The sequence below is a fragment of the Strigops habroptila genome, chromosome 7 (genome assembly GCF_004027225.2).
Source record: "Strigops habroptila isolate Jane chromosome 7, bStrHab1.2.pri, whole genome shotgun sequence".
Taxonomy (NCBI): domain Eukaryota; kingdom Metazoa; phylum Chordata; class Aves; order Psittaciformes; family Psittacidae; genus Strigops; species Strigops habroptila.
In genome coordinates this window covers 14075374-14100315 of record NC_044283.2, presented here as the reverse complement: position 1 = coordinate 14100315, position 24942 = coordinate 14075374, and the positions used below count along the sequence as shown (strand labels likewise).

General features: G+C 39.5%; 1 long non-coding RNA gene across 1 annotated transcript in view; it reads left to right on the top strand.

Moving 5' to 3' along the window:
- LOC115610576 overlaps positions 1 to 14058 on the top strand; it is a 36384-nt gene extending 22326 nt beyond the window's left edge. Inside the window, exons 2-3 of the long non-coding RNA XR_003992282.1 lie at positions 3395 to 3489; positions 12680 to 14058. This is a non-coding gene — a long non-coding RNA (uncharacterized LOC115610576). The remainder of the gene's footprint in view (positions 1 to 3394; positions 3490 to 12679) is intronic.
- The last annotated feature ends 10884 nt before the right edge of the window (positions 14059 to 24942 follow it).

The following is a 24942-nucleotide window of genomic DNA, read 5'->3' as shown; positions in this document are numbered from 1 at the left end:
GTGGGTGGTGTTTTTATATCTCTGAGAAATTACAATACCCTAATGCTTGCACCAAATTTGGTGAGGACTGACAGCTATAATGCTAATGAATAAAAAAGAAAAATAATATAAGCTTCTGATTTGTACATTTGAAGAATGTTAGATATGATGACTAATGATATCTTATACAAGATTTTTATTTAGAAGCAGAGATTCAGAAATATGAAGTGACAGTCTGAAAAAGAATCAAATCAAACCTCTTTAAGTACAGAATTCATATACAATCACATCTATAATGTCAAATGTAACCCATACAACTATAGAAAATGGATTTGATTGATTGTGAATTGTAACACATTCTGCTGCTTATTCATTGTTTAAACAGGGAATGCATAAAATGGAGCATGACATAGTACCAGAAACTACCACAATAATGTCAAACCTACAGTAGACCAACAAGCCTGCTTGAGCCAGGTTTCAAGACATGCACATATGAGCCAACTCTAGTCTTAGAGTTTTGTGGTTGCTCCAGTATAAGTTAACCATAAAAATAAAAGATTAAAGCCTCTTCTGAGAAACATACCTGGACATGGCATAACCCTGCTATTGTGGCACCTCACTAGTTCAACTTGCTCCTCAGGTTAGAATTTTAATGAGGAGCAGTGCTTCTTGGCACTTCTGCTCCCATTCTTACTTTGCTGAACTAGCGAAATGCAGGCTATCCAGGAAATCAGACCACTGATGTGTGGTATGGCTCTATAAATCAGGAGGCTTGTTCCTGGACCATTTAATAGGAGTGTGCAAAAAATAATAGAGAAAAATAAATACATTTTGAGGCTTAAATCCACTTCAAACAACTCTCCAGTGCTGGAAGAAAATATTTATGACCTTGCAAATTGAAAAAGTTACAGATACTACAAGGATATTTCACCATGAGGCCTAGCTATGAAAGACAGTGAAACCAGGAAAGAGGAATTGCAGTATTTTATAGACCACACTAGCCACTGCACTAGTCTTTGACTACACTACAAGGTATCTCATCTCCAAAACAGGCAGTAGATTATTCATGTATGCCATCTGTAATTGTCCCGAATACAACCAGTGACTCCAGTAACCAGTTAGCAATTATAACTATGGGAATAATGACTGTAGCAATTATGATGACATTCTTCTTCCTGCTAATGGTAAACTATGACAGGAAAGATGCATTTTTTACATGCTATAATAGTTAATGTGAGGGATGTTTTGTGAGTCCAAATATATAAGCTTTGAATTCAGGCCTCTTTGGACCAGATGCTACTAGTTAAAATGCATCCTGCTCCACACTGTTCCTGGATAATAATATGACTTCGGACTCCTGACTACTCATTAGGACAAAGATAGGCTACATTAATGTCTTGCCTTTCCAGAGTTGCATGTGAAAGAGGAAACATGAGTCATGGTGTCATGAGCCATGACAACAACTCCTGGAAATTTTAGACATCTTCATCACATGTACATTATTGATTTTCACTATGGGAGGTATGCAAACATTCCTTTACTCTTGCCTTGCCAGTTTCTTTTACTACCCCAGTAATCCAGAGAATCAAAAAAATGGATTAATTAATTAATGTTTTATTCAGACAATACATACTAAGAATGATATATCAATTACAAAAACCAGCAACCGGTACAGAAACATCCAGTGCTGTACTAGCACAGGTTTATCCTCTGAACATCGGTTATGAGTAGTATGTCTGTTTTTACAATATTAATAAGCAATGCCACAATGGATTGCAATATGGATAGCTTTCCCTAAGAACATTCAGAATATTTTGTGTGCTATGCCTATGAAGATGCAGCACTTCTAAAAGAAGTGACCAAGAGAAGTGAAATTATTACCAAAGTACCAGCTTAATATATTATGTACAGGAATAGGACTGTCATCGTTTTGAGTGAGGTACCATTAAATGTACCACAGGTGACTATGGACTATGTGGTTTACACACCTCCACACTACAAAATGCAGCAAGGGCAAAGAATGGAGTCCAAAGGATATTTCTTCAACTGTTTTTCAAATCAAGCTTGTAATACATAATACTATCCTTTGCTTGAATGTGTTGGACATGTTTCAGACAATCTATGAATGAAATAAGTAGCTGTGGCTCACAGATTTCAGTTACTGAATGCTCATCAGTGAAAATATACACATCATTCTTGTGCAGCTTTTATCAACCCTAATATAATTAATGCCCAAAGCTCTAATTAATCTGACATTCCTCTTTTATATGGCAATGCAAATCCCCTCTCCCAGTGGGTCAGAATACAGGATTCTTGCCATTTTTCCCTGTGTAAAACAAGTTTTCCCACCAGTGTTCATCAGTCATTTTATAGTGAATAAACCATAATGTCAGCCCTAGCAGTGGTTTTCTGGGCATACACTAAGTAAGGGCACAGGCGAAGAACAGTGTTTGTGACTGCTCCTTTGCTAAGCATCAGGCTCACCTAGTTTATTATTTTCAGGATCAGGGCGGAATTATTCCCCTTCCTCCTCTGGCAGACAGTCCTGAGCATTGAGAGTTCATCCTCCATGAAGCAGGGAGGGGTTGAGATGGGAGATTTCTGCTGGTCAGTGGAGTGCTGCTGCTTTGCAGAAGGTAAAAGGAGCCTCAGGGGCTGTGACTGACTTTATGAGATACATGGAAATTGTCACTGTAATCCATTGGCTTGCAGGCTCTCAGGCCTTTCTGTTGTCGGTCACCAGTCTGCTATAGCAATGGTCTCTGTATAGCTAATTTCCCTCCAACATCCACAGCTGAGGTGTAGCAAACAGACCAGCATTTTGTGAGACCTGAACACAAGCTAGCTGACACTGCTGGAAGAGATCAAAGCGAACTTTAAGGAGTTTAAGGCATTAAGGAGAGGGTTGAGAATAAAGGAGAAGAGAAAGGGTGAATTATTACTATTATTAATAATAATAATAATAATACAGAAAACTGAGAGACCCCTGAGGGCACTAACAGGGTTTAATTGCCCAGACCAGCATCCACAGTGACCCCAACCCACGCACACAGGATCCACAATTCAGCTCAGACCTGGGTACTCCACCCCGCTCAAGCTGCCTTGCCAAATGTGTCTGTCTCTGGTCCCATCTCCTTTTGCTGCTCACCAGCAGCTCATGCAGCGCATGTCTGTGGAGAAGAAGCATCACTAGAAACACCATAAGGTGGTAGAAGAGATCTGTAACAGGAAAGGATTGATGAGGAAGTGAGATATAACCATAATAATGATATTTCTTGCCTTTTCTAGGTGTATTTCTTGCAAACTAGTCTGTTTCTTTCATTATTTTTAAGGAAAAAAAGTATAATGAAGAAAGAATCTAATGAAGCTTGTGATCGTGACTAACCATTCCTTATTTTGTTTTAAAATTTTATAGTTTTCCGGATCCAGCCAAGATGAGAAGGCACTTACAATTCATTCTTGGGGTCAGCAGACAAAGGAGTAAAGAGTTCTGGTGATTGGAATTCAAAGGTGGATATTTTATTTATTTATTTATTTTTAAATAGTACAGGGTTTCAGAAAGTAATTACTGTATAACAGAAGGCAGGTTTGATTTGTCTACAGAGCAAAAACATCTCTGCCAGCAATATTTCTATCAAGGGATTGCAGAGTGCTACTGTTACAATGTAAGCCCATTTGCAAATACCACGAGTAATAAACTAGGGCAACTGTGATTATGTTTGAGGAAAGCTCTATCGCCTGACAGTTTTGTGGGCAGTTTTTTCCACCTTTCCACCATTTGTCCCTGCCCATAAGCAAAATACAAATTATAGTTTCAAAGCCACAAAGATGGGTTATTTTTAATTTCACAAAATTTACCAGTTTTTATACTCTGGCAAATCTTCAATGTCAATAAAGAAAAATGCTCAGAAAGGATAAGGAAGGGAAGACGAGCTCTTTCTTCATTGCTCAGTTCAAGGAAGGTCGGCACTGGGGGACTATTTCTCTGTCCTTTTCGCAAAACATCATTCTTCTTCTTCCAAATAGTTAATGACAGTTTACATGGTTCAGAGAACTTGTAGTTTGACTGGAAGACAGTAATGTGCTGCAAGATCGAGGGTACATCTGAAGGTGTGTTACCATACAGATCAGGCATTTCATCCCATTCATTCTGTATAACTAGGCAAAAAACCCTATTCTTTTAATGCTATTATATTACTTTAAGGAGAGAAATAATTACAGCTGTATGTCCAGTGATCAAAAATAGCTGTCATATCTCTAAGAGAAATTATATTTTTGTGGTTGGAGATCTAGATCCAATATAGATGCTTCAAAAGCCTAATGGTTAATTCTTCTTATCCACTCCAACCAATAAACACCTGCTAAAGAGGTTAGGGTGATATAAGCATGCCTTCAAAAGCCACTGTTTGCTCTGAGTAGACTCCCCTGGCTGAAGCATCCTGTTGAACAGATGAGAACCTGCTTCCCTGGGATCTCCTTGCAGGTGGACTCAGAGGGACCCAGCACAGAAGCACACAAGACATTTTCTTAAGTATTTTCATGACAAGGGTATATATCTCTTTTTTGAGGCCAACTTTATTCTTACCTTAACATAGCTCCTCTCTTACTTGTGAAGGATGACTTGCATCTGACAAGACCTGAGTACAAGACCTTGAACTTCAATTTTGTGCTGTGACTTTCATGCCAGCTTTAACTGTAGAGTAGCAAAGGTTGTTTAGTTCTTACTCTGTGAAATTCTGTCCCTCTTATGTTTTGACAATGCATTGAAGTCCAATGCAATCAGAATTTTTCATTTTGAAGTACTTACTGAGTCACAGTCGTAAGAGAAGGTTTCAAACAAGACCAGTCCGAGGACTGATGGTCACAGGCCTATCTCGGTCACTGCTCTGTGACCTGATACATTCCATTGCAGCACAGCCCACTGTTGCCTCCTTTTTCACCAGTTCATTATCCATTCTTGTTCTAATTCCCATCTGCTATGCCTTAGCTAGCACTTTCCCATATAGAGCCTTTGGGTTATAGGAAGGCTACTAGGAGAGTACTTGATTAATAAACCCTGACAGCATCCATCTACCTAATATTTAACAACTTGAACAGAAATGTCAAGGACATTTTAAAACAAAATGAGTCAATAACATGGTGTTTACAGAAAGCTGTATGAGATCCATATCGTTTCCTTTCCCTAGAAAATAAGAAAGAACTATCAAGACAGCCGTATGCCATCTACCCTGGTACATTTATATTGTATTTTATCCTGCTTTCCAGGGTAAAATGTTTTTAATTATTCTTTAAAATCTGTACAAGAGATTTACATGCTTCATGAGCTTCAAAATTTATACACTTACTGTTGTTGCTGTAATTGTCCTAATTCAGGTGGCTTGTCAGGCCACAAAAGTCAGGGTGGTTTTCTGAATCTGGAGACTTTAGTTTACCAAGAAAGATCTCCTCAACACAAGCAGAACAGCCAAACAAGAACTATGAGCTATATTTTGTTTTGTTTATTTTAGCACACTTCAGGTGAATTAAAGAATAAAACTGATCAGGCTTGAAAGAGTTTCTTTTGACCCACATTCGTCACAGCTAGTGCGCATCATCTGCCAGTTCTGAAGGGAAGCAGTAATCAAATGTGACATGCACAAAAATAAAACAAGTTAAATTGTATGAATAAGAGTGTTAGCAGGCAGTAAGGCAGACACTTGAGTATCTTTGCCCCTTGAGCATGCTCAAACCTACCTCTTTGCTTCCCAACTTGGGACGCAGATCCAAGGATAATTCCAGGCTGTGCAGCCCTGAGCTGATCCTCTGTTCCTCACTGTAGGATCCAGTCGGGGCCGTGTTTCAGGAAGGGCTCTAACATTTTCTCCTGACATCACCAAAGACCCTCCTCATTCTATGGCCAAGAGAAAATCCAAATTTAAATCTAAAAGACATCATAAGCCCAGACTTACACTATTATATGGGATCTGGCTGGGGTGGGTTTAATTTTCTTCAGGGCACCCCATATGGGGCTATGTTTTAGATTTGTGCTGGAAACACTGTGGATAATTCAGGGATGTTTTCATTACTGCTGAGCAGTGCTTACACAGAATCAAGGCCTTTTCTACTCCTCACCCCGTGAGCAGACTGAGGGTGAGCAAGAGGTTCGAGGGGACACAGCCAGGACAGCTTACCCTAACTGACCCCATAGGGATATTCCATACAGTATGACATCATATAGAGCAATTTTGGGGTTTTTTAGTTTCTTTCTATTTTAATCCCTTTACTTATTAAACTGTATTCTATCTGAACCCGTGACTTTTCTTATTTCTGCCCTTCCAATTCTCTCCCCCACCCCACTGAGGGCAGTGAGCAAGCAGCTCTGTGGGGCTGAGCTACCATCCAGGGTGATCACACCACAGTCCTTTTCAGCACCCAACATGGGGCACAGAGCATTCAGGACAATGACAAGATCAAGATTTGATCAGAGCATGCCAGGGGGAACTAGTTATTATACCTCATTAGCAGTTGCAGTTGCTGGTTGTAATGTTGATTGACTTGTTCTCAACACTTATTTGTTGCCTTACCTGCTCTGTGCCATGCTCCATCTCTTGCTGAACATCAAATCTGAGAGTTTTTTAGAGGCTGGTTGTGTGTTTTGCAGTTTGCTGTGCTGTGCAGCACTTGGTTGTGTTTTGCCAAGGAGAATTATGCTAAAAGTTCACTGGCCTTGAGACTAATCTAATATTTGGCCCCTGCATTGCAGCCATCTCGGTACCTCAGGAACCATCTCATGGAGATAATTAATAACTACACCTTTTCCCTCTGAGAGCAAATTTGCGGATGAAATTAAGAATGACACCTTTCCCTTCTTCTCCTGTGAGAAGGTGGCTCTTCAGTCCCTTCAGCATCCTTGGGTAACCAGAATGTCCATGCTATGTGTCTCAAGAATCTGTTTCTGGCTTTTCCTAAGGTTAACCGACTATTCAGGAATTTCACTCAGGGATATGGCCTGATGCAGTGTAGTCATTGGTAGCAACATGCATGGGAGAATATGGGCAGGTACCTAGAACAGTTTTCACCTCTGAGGGTGTGGGACTTCACCCCAAACAAGTGCGGAACGAAGGGGAAATCTGATGTGTACCTCGAAGAGCATTAACCTTGAGTGAAAATAATCCACGATTTTAATTACATGGTGCCATTGCTGTATGATGCCACTGCTGCATGATGATGTACATCACCACTAACAGCAGAATACCATCAAGTTAAAAAGGCTGGTTTGGTCCAAAATGAGCAGCGAGCATACAGTATACGAAAGACTGGAGTCTACCTACAGGATCTGGCTTCTGAACACTTTTCTTTAAGCCAAAGTGACTCCACATTTGACCCATTAGAGCACTGCTGTGTTTAAGGTGTCTCACCTACACTTGGCCCTGCGTATAATGCGAGCACATATACAGCATCAGGAACTGGCTGGCACCAGTGCGGGGTGAGGCAGGGCTGCTGGGTCACAACCGTGTAAGGCAGAGAGCCAAACCCAGCCAAAAGGGGAAGAGAGGACATGATTAAAAACCCAGATCTCATCTTTACTAAAACCAGATCAGCCTGATCACCCCATCTGCCCAAAAGGAAGGCTATGCCACCACCTGTCCATAAGGAAAATCCATCTGGACCTAGCAGAGATGCTTGTTTGTATAATAAATGAGTTTGCATTGATTACACGACTCTGTCCTCCTGTCCCACTTTTACTCACAGGCCAGTACTGTAATGCTACATGTAACACTGTCTGACTGATCAGGCCAACATAATGACATCCAGGGCTGGCATGATAAGCACAATACATATATATTCTCTCATCCTCTCATACAGTTTAACTCTGTATTTTCAGATTGATTTTTCACAGCAGTAACAGCATACACCAAGTACCTTTTTGCTTCCCAACTTATGCTTTCTGCATTTTTATATGGAGAAATACAAAGTTTAAAAAACAACTCCAGAACTAGAGAAAATTGCAGATATTAAATATACACAGATCCACAAAATTGTTTTGAATTGAGACTGCACACTTTTAACTGAGAATGAGCTCTGTATTTTACATACTGTAAAGGATGAACCTATTGTTCACAATTACTGACTGGCCTCTAGCAAAGAGCACTTACAGCTCTGGGAATGCAACTCCCCAGGCTGGGAAAGACAGGATTTTATAATTAAATCACAGCAGCTAGTAAAGAAAATGTTTAATTGATTATTTACTGTTTTAATAGACATAATACTAACATAATATAAGAAAGCTCTCTACTTATCATCAATATGTTACATGTGTGTATATATATATACACATGTAACAAATATATATGTTACATATATATGATCTTAAGGTCCTTTCCAACCCTAGCTATTCTGTGATTCTATGATTCTATGATATATATCCAGTACATATATACACACTGGATTCAGATTCTTCTCCATCCATAGCTTTGTAAAATGTTGCCTTTCATGGCTGTTGTTAAAATTCCTGTTTGTTTCTAAAAAAAATGTAAATAAAACACTTTTCATCCAGTTTAATTTTCATTAAATGTTGGTTTACTAGGTACATTACAGGTCCTAGTAACACAGGAATGTTGCAGCTAAATCAGCGTGTATTATTTCAATTTGTGATGGTGAAATAAGAACCACGTGCAAGTCTGTTTGAGCATGATAAGAACAGGAACAAACGTTCAGTCTATGTTTGGCTTGAGATTGTCAGCATTTTAATATTATGTGGCAGGCAAAATGCTACAATGGAAGTGGGAACAGATGGGGAAAACATTAATGCTTTCCTAGACTGCAGAACACAACTGGATATTGCACTTCAATTGTCACAAGGCTCTCCTATGCACATATCATCTCACATTCATCTGATAGGCAAAGTGATGAAAGGTAATATTTTAATAAGTTAAAACTACGGCATTCATGCTGCAAATGAACATCACAGAATCATAGAATCAGAATTATAGAATCATAGAATGGTTTGGGTTGGAAAGGACCTTAAGATCCTCTAGTTCCATCACCCCTGCCATCATCTTCCTTAATGAGTAGGTATCATCAGCTATGAGATAAATGTACAATGGGGTCAGTGAGGAAGAAATATCAGAGGACTTCACCCAAATTTAAAGGTATTTTAAATGCAGGGGCAAGAGAGATCTCTCAGCTCCTTTTCTGGAACACTTACAGAAAAAAAGCCCTGGGATTGAAAAATATTGCCAAAGAAACACATTTTATTCTGAAATTTGTTCCCAGTGTCCGCACTTGCATTCCCAATCACCATCTCAACACAACAAGAAATGTCACCCAGTATAACAAAAAAGGTTGCTCATATATGCAATATAATAAAAAATACAGCTTGCATCTTAAAACCTACAGCAGTATGTTACCAGATTTCTCACAGTTACTTGTGAGGCATTGCAGTTAGGCAGGTAAAAGAGATAACAGTCAGAGCTAGACCTTTGGAAAGCTTGCAGTCCTGCAGATGGACATAGGTTAAGACAGGGAGACACCAGAGAGTCAAGCCTTTACGCTAGCACATTGTTAAAGAACTGGTAATGTGTGAAGTTTTATAGAGTCTCTTGGGTTCCCAGAAATACTTCATGAAAGTATAATACTCTTTAGGAAAGTTTTGAACCTCTGATGGCAGGTCTGGCTCTAAATATACAGTGTGGAAGAAGTCCTGCAGAGATAAATAAAGTAAGAAAATAACGCAGAGAAAAGACTGGAGCCATTACTGGAGCAAGGGAGCAAGAGAGATCAGACTGCTGAATGAGATAGAGATACAAGGGCCTTCAAGACAAAGATAAGACTTTTAAACCAGCCAGTGGAAATGGGCAAAAAGGGGAAACCATGGCAGGTGTAGCAGAGTGTTGTGTTGTGAGTGATGGGGAGTGAAGAGAGACAGTTCCCAGCAAGGCTGCAAGGAAAGAAGTTATAGCAAGAGAGGAGAGATACCTGAAGGACGGCGGGTATGGTTAACCTGTATTTAATTGAATGGAGGGAAGGAGCAGAAAGACATGTTATGAGCCTGAGCATCAGGATGGAGCTGTTCTCAGAAGCAATAGAGAAGGGCAGCAATGAGAGGGTTAATCCCGAGCTGCTGGCGAGTCACACTCTGCCGTGCCAGGGACAGTCTGCAGCACAGCACTGGACACACAACGCAAGGACAGGTGGATTCATGATTCACCAGTGAAAAACAAATAACAAATAGTTCAAGAAGTTGTTCAGGGTTAACACAGAAAACAATGAGTTGAGCGCCATACCACAAACTGCAGAACATTTGCTGTCTTTGTCCAAAGCTGTGTACTGATGTCCTGGATTCTGCTGTGACCTAACTCCAACTTTTTCCATTTTACTTTCAGCTAGGCTGTCTGATACAAGCAAGAGGGAATTTTTTCCCTAATGTGAGTCTTTGCCTTATAATTCAAAATGGACCAGGCACTTAACAGATATATAGGCAAACAAGTTATCTGTACCACGTCTTATATATGAAATACTAAGAAGTTGTCAGTTACAAGAAAATTCATGAACATATTAAAAAATCTTGAATGCATGTATGTATAGTAGGAAATTATATTTTAGGATATTCCTCTAAGGCAGGTTTTATTAGCTAATAACTGTTGCTGCCTAATTTCTTCAGATAAAAATAATTTTTGAAAGATTAACAAAAGAACAGAAGCAAATACTCAGAAAGAGAATTAAACAAACTTGTTCCTTATTCAGTAAAATACGATTAGTAATATTTCTATGTCTTAATCTGCCTCCTGGAGGGGTACTTTTAAGACATGCAGCATATAACTAGGCATTAATGAATGTAATCCTGACATTTGTTCGTACAATAAAACTTAACAGATACCACTGTCCCATTCTTTTCAGGATAACTTGGAAACCTGAATAAATTTAGAATTAAGAAGTAAAATTGCATAGGGGAATACATTTGACAGAGCTGTTGTTAATCTCTTCTCTATGGACCAAGGCTAAACAGACACTTCTCACTTTCAATCATCCAAATATCAACCACCCAGCAGTTTATGGCTGGCAGCAACAGCTGTAATACAGTTTAGGGGAGTAAACAGCAGCCAATAAGAGTTCTCATCACCTTCTGATCACTGTAGGAACCAAAAAGTTTATGTCAGCAATTTCTAAAAGTATAGTGGATTTTAATTCTGTACCAGGAAGAGAGATGAATTGAAAGTGAGGGCAGTGCTAGACAAGGAGAATAGGGTCAGAAGAATACCTGTATCTTTCCTGCCCTACTAGAAAAAGTGCAATATCATCTACCAGGCAGTGTCCCCTGCCCAGCATGGAGCAGGCAGCCTCACACTTTGCATTTAGGTTAGCAGCTGCCACAAAAAGCTCTTCAAGCAAGCCTGAAGCTGCCATTTCCCCAAAAGGTGCAGAAAGCCCACTAACCAATAACAGAATATAATACTATTCTGATAATAAAGTTAAAAGATAGAGTCGGCTTAGTAGAAAAGGATAACTACTTATACACACAGCAAAAATTGTCTATATTGTTGGTATGGTCTCTAAGGACTAAATTTAACTGGAGTTATTGAGCAGTTTCAGAGAAGATATCTCTGCTACTTCTTGCCTCCAGGAAGACAGGTGTACACTCCTGGGGGGTACCAGGAATATCCCTGGGAACAGTGTCACAAAACATGAACTCACCAGTTTTGACTGGTAAGAAGAACAGAAATTCCTGGATTTCAGCCTAAGATCTCAGGAGACAACATAAGCAGGGATGAGACTGGCAAGTGAATGAGCACCAGTTCAGAAACATCAAACCTACTGTAATATCTCCATGTCTCAGTAAAAATGGATGCAGGCAGATACTATAAATATTTCATATGTAATTGGCTCTACATTTAACAGTGATTGCAATGGGGAAGAGTAAATTCTGACTCTTGTCATTCTGAACAAGGACTCTCCTGGAAGACAGGCATTGATTAATGATACCATCCTCTGAAATCCGAGTCACAGAGTCCTTCAGATTTCAAGAACATTATAAACTGAATTTATGCATCCTTCCCAGTTCACTGAACTCACTGTTTCATTATGTCACATTTGATTGCAAGAGAAGACTCTAGACCATAACTGGCTGATATTTTTCATGTTTTCTCATTGCACATTGACATAACATTTGGAAAAAGTTGTATTTTTGAGCAGGAAATTTTATAAGGCGGCTGTAGTCACTCAGATCAAATATATTTGCCTTTGGTCTTTATGCTTCTAAGCTATTTTCAGTTCACATTTTTGACCTGATCTTACCTGTGTCTCATAATGGTACTCTACTAATGAGACTGGAATGTATTCTCAGCAAGAAGATAAGCTACCCTTTGACTTCTTTTAGAGAGAGATTCTCACAGTTGGAGCATCTTCATTGTCTAGGAACATTTATAACTGGCTGAAGGATTCCTTTCATGTCTTCACTTACTTAACCAGATCCAAAGTGCAGATAATGGCAAGTCCTGGAATCCTGATCACTGCAAAAAGCCATTAAGGTCACTGCTAGGGATGAGCATTGGAAATTACAGTCTCTGGCAAAAAGAGCTCCAGATAATGCTCAAGATGATGCCCAAGCTTACCCTTCCTTTAAATTCAGAGCAAGTAGGTATAAGCAGGAGTATAATAACCTCAGCTGTTTAACTGCTGTTTTCATTTTTTAAATTAAGGTTTTAATTTTTACTTTTTTTAGGCATAATCACTAAAAAGATCCTAAGAAATCCACATGCTTTTATGTCACTGGATCAAGTCAATCTGTCTGGACTGTCTGCCCATCTCCAGGACAAGAGGAAGAAAAGGTGTGATACTACAGGCAGAAAATCTTGCTCCATTTGTTCCTCTCACACGCAAGTTGATAGAATCACAAAACCCCATAGAAATCACCACATTTCTTCTGAGCACACAGTAAAAAGACCTTATTATTTAGACATTATAAGGTAGATGTATCAGGTTACAGAGGTCATAGCTTCCCGGCATACTCTTGTCTTGTGTGGTAGTTCTGCCACTGGAAAATCTTTCTCCCCTTCTAAAGACAAAGTTCTCCCTCCTCATCCTGGATGCAGTCAACCCTGACACCATATATATATGGGAACATGAGAAACAATCCTGATAGATGAAATAGTTTTATTTTTATCTCCCTCACTTGTGACAGATTAAATGGATAAAAACACTTAAGACCACTGACAATAAAATAGTGGGCAGAGACAATCAAGATTGGCAGCTGGACATAATTTCTACAACCAAACGAAAGAGAAACTGTGTCATCTGCAACATGGATTCTGAACCTGGCTAACTATTTTCATTGTAACTTCAGTTGGGGATGCACTGCTTTGCATGTCCCATCTGTCTACCAACCACATACATGTGGTAATACATAACCGAAGTTAGACCCTTGCCATGTCCTATGGAGGTTGCAACCTCAAATCCAGTATCTGCTATAAGAATGAGTTAAAAAGATTACTGGGGCGGGAGAGGAGGGAGGAGGAAAGGGGGCTGGGGAGGTATGATACTGGGAAGAAAACAAGGCTAAGACAGGTTTCATGGAGTGGAGCAGATCCTGGTTTGAAACCTATCTAAGCTCTTGACACTAGATGTCGTTGCCACCACGTCTCCCAGGGGGACAGCCGGCTCCTGGTGCAGGGCTGCTTCAGAGCTTTGCTGGCAGAGGCGTGTCATTTGCAATATTGAGGAATATAAACCTTTTGCTCTTGTTGCTGTAAATTCAACTGCCTTTTTCTTCAGCCTGTTTTTAGTACTATCAGACATAGACTGATGCCTGCACAGAGATGGCCAGTCAGGAAGAGACACTATGGAGAAGCCTCGATTCCTTGGGAAAGTCCCCAACACCCAGGAGGGATGTCACATGCCTACAATTCTGCACCTGAGTTATGTCTGTGTATATAAGGATATACATCGATAGATATCACTGTCTGTGCATGCACATTGCTGGCATGAAGGCTTGTTCCAGTTTCACAGGCGCTGTTGGTGGGGAGGCATGTGGCAGCATCCTCTTCAGTGCCTTGCATTTTTCTGTGAGGGTGATGAAGGATTTTCTTCAATCAAATCAGCATTCCATTGGTCCCTGATTCGTTCACATGCAGGATTTAAAATTTTTCATCCTTCGGCGTAGCGCCAAGAAAATCCCCCTGCTCTCTGTCATACTGACCCAGATGTAGCTGGGGAGGTTGTAAATAGTGTATTAAGGTTGCACCATGAAAAATGCTAGTAAATTAAAAATAGGAAACAATCCTATACAGCTGGGAGGTGGAGCATCATGTTTAGGAGAGGAAAAAATACCATATTAAGTTAGTGGAGCATCCAATTAGCTCAGTATCTGTTTTCTAACAAAGTTTTTCTAAGAAGGTAGAAAAAAGTGATGCTCTTGATGATTAGAGAATTACTGACCTCCAGGAAATATTACCATTGAATCCTCAAGAATTACAAGTTTCAGTTTGCTCCAATACAGAGAATTTATATTTTTATAACTCTAGTCTTATGAACCATAAAACTCTCTTGAGGTATTTAATGATTCTCAAAAACAAGTAACTCCAAGATTTTATTAACTAGATTTTTGTACCTTTTAAAGCATTGAAACTCACAGTTGCATACTGCAGTTCTCACCCACCTTTTGAAGAATGCTTCAATAGAAGGAATTTCTTTAACTGAAAGTGGTGCATTTCTGAATCCAAAGAATCTGAAAGAGAATTTATTTTGTCCAGTTTTGGGTCACCTACTACCAGAAAGATAGATGAGGCATCCCAGAGGGGGATCAACAAGGAGGTCTTGGGCTGGAGCACCTGCCTTAAGTGGAAGGGCTGAGGGAGCTGGCCTTGTTTAGCCTGAAGAAGAGTCAGCTTCAAGGGAGGCCCAATAGCAGCTTTCAAATTCAGAAGCTGCACTGAGATTCAGCTCCGTGTTAGTGCAGCTGCCTCTGCTTTTGGATAGCTGGGCACATGGGAAGGAGCAAGCTTGCCCCTGCTATCACAGAAACAGAAGGCCACAGTTCCTTGCTTTCCTGTGCTTTTATCCCTCCCTCTGTGAAACAGGAACACCACAACCTCTTTTTTCACCTTTGTCTCTGTCTATCTGAGCTGCAAATTCTTTGCCTGTCACTATCAATGTGTGCCGTATCTAAAGCAGCTGGTCTCCGTTAGGGTTTCTCATCACAGTGATGACACAGATAGATAGTCAAAGTCACTGGAGTGCTCAGTTAAATCTGCAGGAGTGTTTTCAGAGGTTGAGGGCTGCCATCTGCAGTTTTTAGCTATGTTTTCAAGGATTAGGATTTTCATAAACCAGATGTCAACAGAAGCTATTGTTCTCAGAGACTGCTGCACCACTTGTAAGAAAAATTCCAAGTTATTTATCATCTGCATAACAGGCATAATCTGTCAGACATCTCCATTTTCAAAGAAAGTGTATTGAGACATAGAGCAGGCATTCTTCATCTGTAACTGGATTTCTTAATTTTGCCTTTAGATACTTTTCCCTAAAACTGTGACAATCCTATTATGCTCTTCTTAATTTTTCAGAAGGACTTTTTCTTTCAGTAATTTATTAATGTTCTTTGATCTACAGGCAGCATTAGCAGAACAGTATTTTGGCAGTAGCTCAAACTGCATCTTTCATTTCATTATGTTTATTTTTATTCTCAAAATAATCCTTAAGCCATCCTGCACATTTTTGTGTAATACTAAGTGGTTCCTAAAAAGGACTTTTTATCTTTTGGTTCTCTGATGCTACTGGGTTTGACGTTGATCCATATATGGATGCAGTACATTAACTTTGCCAGATCTGAAGTACTGGCAGCCTTCTTCACTCATTTCTGCAGCTAGGGGAAGCTCTATCTCCACTCCAGCCATGCATCCTGCAACTTCACTGTTTCCAGAAATGTATCAGAGAAGTTATCATGGGGACCTCTTTCTTTGCAGGAATGAATCAGCTTAACCAACAGGATCTGCTTTGTTAAACTCTAATTTGCTGCAGAGATTCTGGTTTGCCAGAATGAAATGTCATGATAGGACAGCTAAACAAACACTTATACTTCCCTCATCCCTAAACAACAACCAGTGGTTCTCATTGAGGAGCCACTTTCTGCTTCATTCAGAGAGGCCAAAGAACGCATTTTCAATGCAATCCAAAATGCTGTGTTTGCTTGTGCAGATCCTGAGAGCGTAACACATCAGCCCATGTAATGGTGCAGTATGACTGTGGGGAACATGGCTGACCTGACTTGAACACAAGGAAGAAATCCTGTGTTTTCACCCTTCTATGTTTTGCTGCTCAAAGTACACCAGCAAGATAGATGTTTACTCAGGAGTGTCTACAGAAGCATGGTTCCTGTGGAAAAGCCCTAGCCCAGCACACAGAGTGAAAAACAGTTCCCTCAGATTTACACTGACCTCATGGCAGAGCTGCTGCTTCCCAAGCGCACTCACTCAGTTCTGCGTTCCTCATGTTCTCACATCATCTGCATTTCTCAATCCCCACACTCACACACAGGCAGTCCTGCTGGGCTGAAGTTAATATTGCATGACTGCTTTCTGAGGAGAAAAGGAAAAGAAAAAGAAAATAGAAATTCCTTTTATTTTTAGACTATGGCACAGTTTCAGATGATCCTGGACTCATTTCTACACCGACTGACACTTGCCATCAATCTCACTGATCTGTAAAGAAAACAGTTGTAAATTTTTTTTAATCCTGTATCCTTGTTAGAAAGGCCCTGGGAGTAAGCTGAAACCCAAGTGAGAAGCAAGAGCTACTTTTCCCTCTTGCTTGTTCACCTGTCAGCATCGCCTCTGCCCATTCCCTCAGCAAATTCAGGCTTTCTGGAATGTGGGAGGCATATCAGATGGTGTCTGTCTACATCAAAGACAAAATAATGCTGTTACACAGAATGTAGAGCTCTTATGTTTTGGTCCTTTTCAATAATTCTTCCTGGAAAATATGCCTTCACAGTCAGAATATAACTTTTATAAATGCTCCTTTAATAATGACTAGTCTTCCTTTGGGAAACCATAACCACCCTACCGTTTTCCTTCACTTAGGAAATTAAACATCTATCTAAACAGAGGTTGTTTATGCTTAGAAGTCTCAGAATGCTAAGGCAGTGCTGCAAGGTATCTAGTCTTTAATATATCTCACTGGGTACAGACCAGCTCTATTATTTGAAAGTATTAGCATCTGTAGGCAAAGTATCATTGTCAGAAGGCAATGTATTCCCAGTAGGCACATGCACACAGTGTGCATATATATGACGTATATACATACCCAGACATACAGATAACAGATACAAAAAGCATTCACACAAATACACTGAGAAACCACAGGAAATTTGCTTCTCTTCTCTCAAGGCTCTTTCTCCACTGCCAAACTACAGCACCGGTAACTTTCACACCCCAAGTGTCTGTGCACAACTTGATTGCCTATTTCTTTTCCCAAAACCAGAGAAACCGTAATGCCTGTTGCCACAAAATGCCAAAAGGAGTTGTTACATTTGGCTGCCTCTATTTGCTAAAATTATTAATGCTGCTTAACAATTTAGTTTTATTGATGATACATTGGGGCAGACTTGTTTTCTATTACTTAAATGCAAACAACCAATAAGTAAAGCATTTCCCTATTTTTAGGTTTTGGAAGAGACAAGTCATGCTGCATTTTTAGACTTTGAACATATGCCTGAAGCAAGCCATTGCTGCATTCTAGTTTCCTCAGAAATGGGCTTTTGTGACTGTAGTGAGCATCCATCCATCCATCCATCCATCCATCCATCCATCCATCCATCCATCCAGTCAGCCAGCCAGCCAGCCAACCAGCCATCAATGCCCCTCACAATTTGTGAGCCATTGTCTAGTATCAGCCAGGTTTGACAGAGAATTGTAGTCCCAAAGATAATGAGATTCCTACAAGTTTCACCAGTTGTTCCAGTATTTAAACGGTGGCTACAACAAAGATGGAGACTCTCTTTTTACAAGGTGTCATACGGAAAAGACATGGGGTGATGGATGTAGGGCATAACTTACTCCTGGGGAGATTAGACTGAACACAAGAGGAAAATATTTCACAATGAGAACAATCAGCTACTGGAACAATCTCCCCAGGGAAGTGGTGGATTCCTCAATATTGGACACTTTTAGCATTCAGCTGGACAGCATGCTGGACATCCAGTCTAGGTCATGCTTTGCCGAGAAAGGTTGGACCAGATGATCCTTGAGGTCCCTTTCAATTTGGTATTCTATGATTCTATGATTATGATTCCATGCTTATGATTCCATTTTCATGAAACCTGTAGGAACATAATTGTCTTCAAAGCAGAGGAAAACAACATAAATTAGAGTCCCTCAAGGTAAGCCCCCCCCCCGCCGCCACCTCCCCCCATAAAAACTCAACAGTCTTCTGTCTGCCCTGCCAAAACCCAAACAGCATCACCATAGCTCCATACTGGACACAGCTGTACTGAAGTAACATATGAGAAAGACTTGTGTGGCAATGATGGTTAGCTATTAAGTGAAGGTTACTGGAGGCATTACAAGTGCAAAGAATGTCACAGGGGACACAGGAAGAGAATCCTGATGTAGTACAGCATGAGGAGTGTATATAGAGTACACTAAGCCTTATAAATCAGGCATTATGAGTTCCATCATTAATGCAGTAAGTTATTCTTCTGAGACTTTAATGTAGAAAGTATCTCTCTGTTTTCCTAAAGAAATTCAATTTGAGGAAATGTTCTAGTGTCTGAATTTCCACTTCAATATGCAAAAAGAGCTCTGTATTTGTGCTGTCTGAGCTGAGATGCCCCATGTAAAAGCCGAAAAAAAGAGCACTTTGGATGACCAAGCTTGCCTGAAATGTGCCTTTCTTCATTGCTTGTCGTCTTCAAAACTAAACTATTTTACTGAAGCTACTAACATGCATTGGTGTGTTGCCATAGAACTTCTGGGAAAAAAAGCATTAATCCAAATTTCAAAGGTCCTTCGGTACACATAAATGAATAATTTAATATGAGTTTATCTAAGGTGTTTCTTATGTGTGCACAAAAAGCATTCTGTAGTAAAATCAAAATTGTGTGCTGTTTCATGACTACTTACAAGTTACTGCTTCTGCACTGCTGTGAATGAACAGCAGCAATACTGTGCTCTGAGTCTGGTGAAGGACCATTAGGATGCTTTTTGAAATTACTAAGATATGACATTTATGCAAAGAAAGGAAAACAAGGATACTTGCACAGCTCAGGAAGATGGGCTTATTAGTCAGTGCTTATTCATGCACTGACTAATGTGAGATGTCACTTGTACAGAACCAAATGTCTCCACAGCCTGCAGCACTGCAGGCCCACAGGTGGTCTCCAGACAGTAGCAGTCTTCCCCTTAGATCAGAAAATACTCTCTTTAAACTATGTTGATATTTTTCACAATGCACAGTTAAAAATTATAGTCAGCCTGTCCCTGAGCAGCAATTGTCTTCCCCCAGGCAATTCCCCCAGTTTATATACTGGGCATGACGTGCTGTGGTATGGAATACCCCTTTGGCTAGTTTGGGTCAGGCGTCCTGTCTCGGCTTCCTCCTGGCTTCCCGTGCCCCTCCTCACTGGTAGAGCATGAGAGACTGAAAAGTCCTTGATCAGGGTAAGTGCTACTTGGCAACAACTAAAACATTGGTGTGCTATCAGCATTGTTCTCAGACTAGAGCCAAAAAACAGAACTGTACCATCTACTAGGAAGAAAATTAACTCTATCCCAGCTGAAACCAGGGTAAGGGGACATATGGTGACTGACACAACTGTTTGCTCAAAAGCCATATTTTATACAGCTCCATTCTTTGCAAATTATAACAAGAGACTCAAAACTCTTGTCCATTGTGACTCTGAGGTTCACAGAGCATGTATAAAAACAGTGACTAGCAACCACCCTCTGTTAATCACAATTCTACTCTTCTGTGAAGGTAACTGTTTCTTTACATACTCAATACTGCAGTGTACTTGGCCATGTCAGGGTGGTCTCTCTCTTCTCAGTACTGAGTCCTGCAAAGCCTGATGTGGTAAATAATGGCTTTTAGGTGCTGAAGTTCATGGTTGAGAATATATCATACCTATAAATTCACTGTTCTACACTGAGAGAACCAGCATCTGAATGATTTAACAATTCTATCTGCCAGAAATGTTTTTAGAACATAAATCCTCAGTGTTCCTGAAATAGCAACAGTAAAAAAAAAAAATAAAAAAAAATAAATAAACAAAAATCAAAGCTCTTAGCATGTATTTTACTGTGCTATACTGGGACTTGTAAACTGGGTGATTTAAAAAGTTCTTAAAGTCAATACCGGGTGCCCTAGATTATGGATGCTGCATTAAATTTGAATGTGGGGAGAATGTGCTCTTAGTTGCTTTCCCATATGTGTAAAAGCTGGGTACAGCATCATGATGCAAGAATAGATGTTTCCATGCAAAACAACTAACTGTAGATGCAAATCCAAATGAAAGTCCATACTTTGAATAATTCAGTCTTGACCTTAAAGCAACAAGAGTGAATTTGTAAGAACACATGGTGTTATTTATAATACCTTTTTGAATTAAATGGCCAGGTGTATGTACGTGCATGTGTCCTTGTGCCTCTGCATGTAACTGATAAACGGATTGCTAAAGGGTTAATTGTGTGTTGCTAGAATTTGGTATATATTGTGGGTTAACCAGAACTATACTAGCTGACCGCCCATTGACTAGGGAGGAATGGACTAGACCATCTCCGGAGGTCCCTTCTAACCTCAACAATTCTGCTATTCTGTGATATTTTATTTAAGTATTATGTACAGAATGAAACATACTTGCTATCAACCATTTGGTATTTAAGATATCATTAAACCCTTGGAAGCAGATTAACTGAGATGCAGTGTGAATATACATTAATGAAGTAGCTATAGATGCATTCCCACCTCAAAGCACTTTGCGTGTTTGTTCAGTTTCATCCACCTGCATCTCTCATTATTCTGCTCTTCAATTGTGTATCCTCAGTAGAAATGCCCCTTGTGTATTTAAATCTCTGTGGACACCCACAGCTACATGCTGCCCTTTGACTTCCAATTCATGAGCAATTCTCATATAGGAAAACAACAGTAGTGTTGCCTTGTAATGAACGTGGCCCCACACTGAGACACAGGACTTTTCTTGCTCCAGCGTAGAGCTTTTCCCAGTGTCCATCTCAAGACCATGCAAGCAAGTGTGCGCAGCCAGAAAGGCGACCTGTTTAGAAGGGGAAAACTGAAAGAAGAAAATGTCTGCGAACATGTTCTGCCACAACAGAAGTGAAGATGTGACCATCTACAGGAAATATTCTCCATCACAAACTCAATCATTTCTAGAATTTTTCCTTTTTAGTGAGGAATGTCATCTAATGTCATCTAACAAACAGGCACACAGGACAATCTAGTGCTCCCGCCAGTAAGTGCTGTTAAGCCTCTTGTCTAAGAACGTGCCATCATTAACAATCATGTCAAAATCCTCACCAACATCACAGAGTTCTCTTTCTAAAAATTCAAAAGTCTTCCTTATAATATTTGGCTAACATGAGTTGATCCAAGAGGTGTATGCCTACAGTAATTCATAGATATGTTGTCTCACATGTAAACTGATCCAAAATCTATTTTCCCTCATTTTCAATTGTTACATAGCCCAAAGATGCTCACAGGTGGCACAACAATCAATATATGACTTGATAAAACAGTTTAATATCTCCCTACGATGTTTCCATTAGATGCACAGATATTGCAGGTGATTTCTTTGGTGCAACAACACAGAAACATTTAGGTTTTAACTTCTATGTAAAGACCTAATTCTCAGTGGTTTCAGTGGGAAGAGGTCAATTTAAATAGGATTTAAACATTTGATTCCCTTAAGGATGTAAGCCTTTGTCTTTCTATAGCAGATAGATCACTGATACTTTCTGGACAGTTCAGTGTTGATGATTTTAGCTTTTGGCTCTTTAGGCGTTGTGAAAGTTAGTCATTACATATGATCAAGAAATTCTAGGAGAAATTTAGATCATTATCAACTATATTTAGCAACCCACTTTTAAAGCATGAATAACTCCACTCTTAAAAAAACAACTCTGTCATAATGTCTGCACGCAGAGGAATAGAGCTGTGGTGGCCATGTGAAGCTTCACAGCTATATTTAATTTTTGTTCTGCCACTTCGCATTGCATTTTCTGCATGTACATTAAAGCCTTCCGAAACAGAAGTTTTCTTTTTGTACTGCCTAGCAAGTATTAAATTTGTGAATCATTGAACTTTACAGACCTAAAGTTATTGGAAAGACTCTTACTGAATATACTGCAGTTTGATTAGTAGCATGTTAGAACTACTTGCTATGCAATAGGAGGAGTTTCCTGACATTTAACACATTGAATCCCCTGAGTATAGTCATTTAAGAAATTGGTTACAAATAGAGTTAATCTAATCTCACTTAAGGAGCTTCTCAGCTAAGAGGCTTTGATTCCCCTTCCAGTGGGGTCATCTTGGCAGACTCTACTTAAAAATCAAGCTCAGAGAAGCTCATGGAAAACAAAGGTCTCTTAAGAATACTTAAATAGTTCGGAATCAGATTTTCACAACATGGAAAATGATACCAACCTGGCTATAGTTCATTTCAACACTGTCCTTGTAAATGTTGCACAAGTAAGAGTTCCCTTTGTTAGACTGAGTAATCCCCCACGTACATGAACATTTTGGTGGTTATATATTGGAGCTGAGAAAGTGGCACTTCCAGAGCTCTTAGTATTGCTTTTTGGATTACACTTTTTTCTGGATACACCATCACATCTTCTTCACTACACTCATTTCAGTAGTTCCCTGTAGTTAGAGGAATTATTCTGTGACACTACTGCTTTTCTGAAGTCTTTTGCCTCTCTTTCTTTGTTCCTCTTGCCTACCAGGCTTCTTTCTAATTTGCATATGTCAGTCTTTGTCTGACTCATTTGCTTAATTAAGATTACAGTTTTGCTCTACTAATGAGAACAAAACCCAACTCCTAAAGAGCTTGTTAATGTAGAATGGAGAAACAGTGTTAGGATTCTAATTCTTGGAAAGCAATCTAATCTCCAGTGCAAGATTAATATTAATATTAATATTAATATTAGGAGGAAGAACCTTTTTATGCCTCGAGAGATAACAAATATTCCTTATGTTATTAACTATCCTATAGGAACTTTAACTTACATACAGGCTACCACCAGAAGGCTAAAGAACAACTTTCAAATTTGGATTCCTCAAGGTAATTACTTTGAGTTGTTTCTTGTATAGGTCTGATTTTTCTGGTGGTACACACATGCACGCATCTTAATGGAGGTGAAGCAACATGCACATATTCACTTCATCTGAAAATCAGGCGACCTTATTTAGACACCTAAATGACATTCCTTTACATTCTCAGCTTTGACAATTTTAGTTTTGATTCCAGCTGTTAAAAATCAGAGCACACTGAATCCAAGCAAGTACAGAGAATGGCACTGGAGAACTACTGTACCCCAGAGAGCTGTATTTTACAATGTGCAGTGTCACATGGCAGGCAAAATTATTTTGGTTCTTATTAGTGGCATTAGTGGTATGCTACAGGGAGCAGAGACTAGGTCACCAGCAAAACGTGACAACTATAAATGGAGTTGCACATTATCAGTTGCAAAGCTTACATGTAGGAAAGAGCACCATGACTCAAAATAAAATGCTGATGTCAGATTTGAACACCATATATGGCATCAAGAGCTCCAGCAAATGAAGGACACTGCCCTAAGCCTCAGGGGCGTCCCAGGCACATGCATGGTAGCTGGAAGTCAATGCATTTTTTAAAAGTCTGTATTTGGCCATAATACTGTTAATTCTTTTTTGAAATAGCTAAAACTCTTTGTATGATGAGAAATTTCAAAGATTTTTATTTGTCTCCAATATACTTTCACATTTCTCCTTATGTTGATAACAGCACTGTAACCAAGCCTTTCTTGTCAGACCAACAATGAACATTTAGAAAGGGATATGTTTTGTTTGTAGCTCCGTCTTACTACAGACAGTGTACAATACATCTCTGGGAAGAACAAAAGCTTGCCTGTTTTAGAAGCAGCTATGTATTCCTTTTGTTAAGACAGGTATGACTTCTGTGCATGGCAGTAGACATGGAAACATTGCTAATATCAGTGCAGTCGTCGTAACAAATGTATAATGTGTTCTGTTACATGACAACACTGTCTTGTAATCCCAGATATAATAAAGATCCTTTTTTACGCCACTTAAGCTTATTAGGAAGATGGGAGCTTTAACTGCTCAACAATTTTGGCACTCGTGAATTTTCTTATTTAATGTGGTTTAGGCTGGAGGTATAAATATATATGGTTCTCCAAGCCTTCATTACAAAAGATCATGATCTCATCTGCTGCAGTTAGGATAATTTTCAACAAAATAGAATACAGTAGCCCATAACCTGTATCATGTTGCAGACACCAGTCAAAGCTATATGCTCGAGGACACAGAATTCCCACAGTACATTCAAGTAATAATTCACATGGGCGAATTTATGCGTACTTCCAGGTGATGTATACTTTATGCCTTTAATCGGGAAAACAATCGTTTTTCTTCTTAGTTAAGGCAATTACAGATACCATTCTAATGTATACATCATCTTAAGTGTTATCTTTGTGACTGAATTCAGTGAAGGAATTCGACTGGAAGTTAGCCTGTAGCAAAGAATTCCATGGGTTAATTATACAGCACTCCTTCTATCCCTTCTAAATCAACTGCCTCTTAATTTCAATGACTGTCCCCTTAAGAAGGTGAAAAGAATCTAATTGCCTCCCTGTGGAAAACTTGTAACTGCCTATGCCTCTGATACTCACTTTTATACTCCCGTGCTGTATTTTTGTGCAGTTTAACTCGATCATGTATCAAAATGTCTTCCTTCCCCTTAGCTGTTAATTATTT